The following is a 6,572-nucleotide window of genomic DNA, read 5'->3' on the forward strand; positions in this document are numbered from 1 at the left end:
TATTACAACAATATCTCTTCGGTACTCTATAAGTTCTGTTATTCTTAGATGCATATGAAATTGTTCATGTTCAGACACAATATTTGTCATATTGAAAGGCTAGTAAATTATGATAGATGGAATTACTGAAAGTCTGGTTGACTCATGAGCGGATAGCTCTATTATACTCAGGTTTTCTAATTTATCATGATTGATATACGATTTGATGATAAGGTTCATATGATATCATTTTCTACTTCTACTGATTGAAGCCCTGAGTTGCGAATATGCAAGTTATATTGTCTTTATCACAGTTCTTTCTACTGAGTATGTGTGATATTACTCTTCTGAATTTTCTCTGTGATATCATTTATCTCTTTATTATGTAATCATGGGTTATCTGTGAAAGATATTCTTTGATCGGAGGTAATTACATTTGTTACCGTTATAAATATCGACTTGATCATAAGGTATGGTGATAGAGATCACAGATCATAGGAACTGTGTTAATGCATTGGTTATTATTGGGGCCACTTTCGATTTTCCCTCTTTTAAATTGAGGTACACTATTGATGTTGAAGTGTTGCTTTATCTATACAGCTGGAATGTCAATCATATTATTGCACAATGGTTTAAAATCTATTTGATGGTTGTGGCTTTGGAAAAACTCAAAGCTTCAATGTTAATAATTGAAATAGCTACATTGATGACCCAGTCATTACAGAAAAGAGGTAAGATTTGAATGGACTGACAAATGTTAGTAATGTTTTGACCAGTTGAAAACTCTGTTAACCAAAGCATTAATTCTGGTTCAGCCTGAATTGGGTAAAGGAATTCGTTATTACAGTACTGCACTATTAAATAGGATTAGACTATGCTTCGATGCAGTAAGGCAAGGTAATATCATGCACTTTCAAACAGTTAAAAAAAACCACATGGAAAGAATTACTTGATACATGATCTAGAATTTGTCAACTATTGTTTTTTATATTGAAATTTGACAACATTAATTTCAACATTATTTGTTTGGTGAAAAATGTAGCACCCCAAACCCGGTCCAGAAGTTATGGCCGGATCCGGCATGCCACATAAAAAACGTTAAAAAAAAATCCATTCTAAGTCCAGAAAATCGTACTTAATGTTCAAAAGATTAATTCATTAAGGGTTAAAGTGAATGGAAGTCATGCACCGGTAGGAAACCGGAAAAGAGGTGGTGAGTCCATCGGATTGCTTAAGTACCAAGCTCCCTTCGGATCCAATCCTAGACATGCATACTGCCATTGCCACACCTTAACGTCATGGATATTTCTAGGAAACCGATTTGATTAAGTCATTTTTAGGAAAAGTGATTAATTTTGGAAAATACTTTCATTGGAAGCTTTGCTTGTTGTCGTGTTATTTTGAAATCAACTGTTGTTTTTGAAAACGCGCCTAAAGCTATCCAGTTTCAACAGTTAAAATAAGTAATACCTATCTTAGTAATACATATTAAAACCATCAAAAATAAATAAGCGGCCTTATTACATTTAAAAGCCCAAAACCTCAAACGTAATTAAAAGGATGTCCAGTTCACGGAAGAAAATCAAACTTTCGAGCGGGTGGCCACTCCGAATTCCCTCACACTCCAAGCCCACTATGGTTGGGGATTTCTGCGTGGATGAAAATAAAAGGGGTGAGTTTGGGGAAACTCGGTGTGTAAGGAAAACCCATTCAAGCCCAAGTCGACAAGCCTATTGGGCCTAAGCCCATTCAGTAATAATGGTCTTGGGCGAGCCCTTTTCAGATTACAATAAACGGGCCTTAGCCCCTTATTCAGATAATGATGATGGCCCATAGGCCCATTTCAAAATACATGCAACATCAATAACATGTGCAAGCCCATTTGGGTAATAGTGGTACTGGGCGAGCCCTTTTCAGATTATAATAACCGGGCCTTAGCCCTTATTCAGATAATGATATGGCCCATAGGCCCATTTCAAAATACATGCAACATCAATAACATATGCAAGCCCATTTGGGTAATAAAGTGATATCGGGCCAAAGCCCTTTTCAGATTATAATAAACGGGCCTTAGCCCTTATTCAGATAACAATGATGGCCCATAGGCCCATTTCAAAATACATGCAACATCAAGAAACATATGCAAGCCCATTTGGGAGACTACTCAACCCACCAACCACTACACTCCACCCGTACCAGCCATACACTCTATGTGGGGAATAGCTCAACCCACCCAAATTTAACACTCCACATTTTGCACCTTGTCATATGATAAATTGAGGCAAAGCCTCCAAGACGTGGACAAGCCACTTTCAGTACTTCCTCCGTCAATATCCCAAATCCATGCATCGATAATAACAACATGGCATGCAAGAAATAACAACGATCAAACATGCATTTAGGTCAATTTAACCCTAGGGGTATTTTGGTAATTTATCTACTAGGGTAAAACGTAAATTTTCCACTTTTAAAGGTATTTCAGTAATTTATCTATTTTAGGGTTTTTCATGCATATTCCTACTTTTCACGTACTAATGTAATCACGTCATCGAGGGTTCTTACCGAATTGGGCCTGTTGGCCCATCATTCCAATTTTGGCCCATTAAGCCCAAAAATATTGAGGGCATAGAAATCATGCACTTTGCAGTCAAACATTGCAGCTTACCAAAAACATTAATCGATTTACCTCACGAGCATTCGCTTTTCTCGCAAATCTACAAAATACCGCTTTTCGGCATTTCGACTTTTCGGCTTTTGCCGATCTAGACTAAGAAAGAGGTGTTAGTTACACACTTTTGCGACGATATCTTGTGACGAGATCCACACACGAACCGCCTACAATTGGATTACTAACACGTTAATCTAACTATTCACATACAAACTACGTATTAACCCCTTACAATATTCGGCCAACCACACCTACAGATCATAGTAAGCTTATAAGAAATCAATAAGCAACTCATTAACAAATTTTTGTCAATGTTTACCACATAATCATAATTTCACTGCAAGCTGTCTTCCTGAGCAACAGTCACTAAATTATTTATAACTGGAGCTACGAAACTCCAAATCAAGTTCCGTTAATTTTCCTGAAAATAGACTCATATATCTTCTATCCATAAAATTTTCAGAATTTTGGTTTATCCAATCAATACCAGATTTTTCTCAAAGTTTCCCATGTTTCACTGTTTGACTAATCTGACCACTCTTCATTACGAATCAAATTTCTCATTGTACAGAATTCAAAATATGTTCTTGTTTATTTCATTAGAAACTAGACTCAATAAGCTTTAATTACATAATTTATTCAGCTTCTAATTCATCTCCCACAATTTATGGTGATTTTCCAAAGTCAAGTTACTGCTGCTGTCCCAAGCAGATTTATTACCAAATCACTCTTTCACACCTAACTTGCATGCATGTTATTTAAACATGTATATCACCAATCAATCATCACATATCTATGATTTTACTTAAGTATAATCTCCATTTCATCATTTTAAAGCACAACATGTTAGCCGATTTTTCCCTTTAGCATCTAAGGCACATGCATGTTCATTTGTTTGGCTCAACTTCACCTATCTTCCATTTTTCATCAAAAGAACATAAAACAACAACCATTTCCTTCATTTTAATTCATGACTAAATGCTCACAACACAACTAAAAATCAAAATATACTTCAAGAGTTAAGGTAGAATCAAGAAGAACTCATGAACCTCAAAATAGAAGCAAGGTACCAAGAACTTACCTTCAATTTTCCTCCTCCTAATGACCGAATACTCAAGAGCTTTCTCCTCTCCTTTCTCTTCTCTAACTTTCAGCTATGATGAACAAAGATGGACAAAACTTTGTTCTTTTCACCCCTTTTTCTTTTAATAAAACTTCATATTTCATCCATTTAATTCTTTAATACAAAATACATGATATTCTTATCATGAAACATTTACCTAACCCATTATTATGAAACATTTACCTAACCCATTATCATTGAACATTTACCTAACCTATTATCATGAAACATTTACCTAACCCATTATCAATTTGTATCAATTTGTACCATAAATTATGGATATCAAGTGTACATTTTGTCTACAATAACATGATGGCTAGCCACTTCATGTAAAATGGGAGGTTTGTCATGCAAATCCTCTTATTTTGCACTCTTATTTATTTGGCCACTTCAATTTAGCCTATAGCATTTTCAAACATTTTCGCATAGGTCCTATTTCATAATTTCACCCCCTTTTTCTTATGGAACAAAAATTAACTAAAATTGTCGGGTTCTATCTTAAGCTTAGGCTTTCTAGAGGCCCACTAACATAATTAAACCTATGCCAACATTCACAAGATTCCCGAAAATTGGGGCGTTACAACTCTACCCTCCTTAAAGAAATTTCGTCCTCGAAATTTACCTAATCCAAACAGATGAGGGTATTGTTTGTTGCAACGTCTCTTCCGCTCTCAAACTCGAAGTTTCCCTTCCTTAACTTGTTGAAAACGAGTGACCAAAGACTCATCGTTCAACTATTTTCCTTAATCTGATCCACCCAGTGTTGGCCTCACTTGCAACTCACCAACAGACGTCCATCATCATATGAGACTCGACGAGCAAACATTGCTCTCGGATCGACATCTGACTCTCGACTTAGAGCATCGGCTACCACAGTAGCCTTGCTTGGGTGATACTCGATCGAACAGTCATAATCCTTAAGCAACTCAATCCATCTCCTTTGCCTAAGGTTCAGCTCCTTCTGAGTCAACAAATACTTAAGACTCTTATGGTCAGTGTATATAATACACCTTTCTCTGTACAAGTAATGTCTCCAAATCTTAAGTGCAAATATCACTGCTGCCAACTCTAAATCATGAGTCAAATAGTTTCCCTCATGAGGTTTAAGCTATCGTGATGCATATGCAACCACCTTACCCTCTTGCATTAACACGCAGCCCAAACCCACGTGTGATGCGTCACTGTACACAGTAAAATCATTCCCAGACTCCGGCTAAATTAACACAAGTGCTTCAGTCAGAACTTTCTTCAACTTCTCAAAAGCTTCTTGCTGCTTCTTAGTCCATGCAAACGGTACTCCTTTCCTTATGAGTTTTTTTTTCAGAGGTGCTGCCATCACAGAAAAACCTTTCACAAACCTTCTGTAGTATCATGCCAGTCCTAGAAAACTCCGTATTTCTGACACTGACCTAGGCGGCTTCCACTCCAAAATCGCTTCAATTTTCCGAGGGTCCACCTTAATCCCCTCAGCAGAGACCACATGTCCTAAGAAGGTTACCTCCCTCAACCAAAATTCACACTTGCTGAACTTCGCAAAGAGTTCCTTCTCCCTTAATACTTATAGCACTATACGGAGATGCTCATCATGTTTCGTTTCAGTTTTAGAATATACCAGGATATCGTCAATAAAGGCGACTACGAACCGATCTAAAATGGTTGGAACACACGATTCATCGATCCATAAACGCCAGTAGGGCGTTCATTAGTCCAAATGGCATAACCGAAACTCGTAATGACCATATCGAGTCCTGAATGTCATCTTTTGGATATCTGCCTCATTGACCCTTAACTGATGATATCCAGATCGAAGGTTGATCTTGGAAAATACAGAAGCTCATCTAAGCTAGTCGAATAGATCGTCAATCCTTGGCAGTGGATACTTATTCTTAATCGTCAGTTTGTTCAACTAGAGATAATCAATGCACATCCGCATCGTACCATCCTTCTTTTTCACGAATAGCACCGGTGCTCCCCATGGAGACACGCTTGGCCTAATAAAGTCCCTATCCAACAACTCTTGAATTTGAGCCTTTAACTCCACTAACTCCTTCGATGCCATCCTATACGATGCGATGGACACGCAATCGCTTATTCGTGCAACAAATCTATTTCAAACTCAACTTCTGGTTCGGAGGCAATCACGAAGCTCCTCCTAAAAACATCTTAGAACTCTTTTACGGTCCTAACCTTATTCACCGTCAGCCCTCCTCTTCTAACCGACTTACAAATGCCAAATAGACCTCACAACCTTTCGAATCCACTTTTCGGCTCTTAATGCGACACCACATTGGACAAATAATCCCTTCGCTCACCTATCACCATAACCTCCTCATCCTTTGTGGTCCTTAACACTATTCGCTTAGCAAGACAATCCGAGTCGCTTTATGCTTAACAAGCCACCCATTCCCAAAATGAGATCAAACTTTCCGAACAGTAACCCCATCGATCTCCGGGAAAATCTTACCTTGAGTTTCTAAGGGTACATCCCTATACGCTTTGTCTACCCTAACCGAATGTGACCTAAAGGACTTAGTACAGATACCCCACTCACAATCTCCTCAGAGCAGTCCAAGTTGTCCATAATCCGTTCTGTGGCCTCCAACCAATATTCCGCCACATTCGGGGCTATACCAGACACGCCCCTAACGATCTCCGCTCCGTTAGCTCGAGTAATTCAGAAATCGATCCTCGAATTTCGTTGCCCGAACTTGTCCCGGTAACCCTTTCCAGAACACGAAGCATTGCCTGTGACAGGGAATTATCCTCGGCACCGCGGTCATGAGACTCTACCTTTGTTGCCGG

Source organism: Gossypium arboreum, chromosome 12, assembly GCF_025698485.1.
Source record: "Gossypium arboreum isolate Shixiya-1 chromosome 12, ASM2569848v2, whole genome shotgun sequence".
Taxonomy (NCBI): domain Eukaryota; kingdom Viridiplantae; phylum Streptophyta; class Magnoliopsida; order Malvales; family Malvaceae; genus Gossypium; species Gossypium arboreum.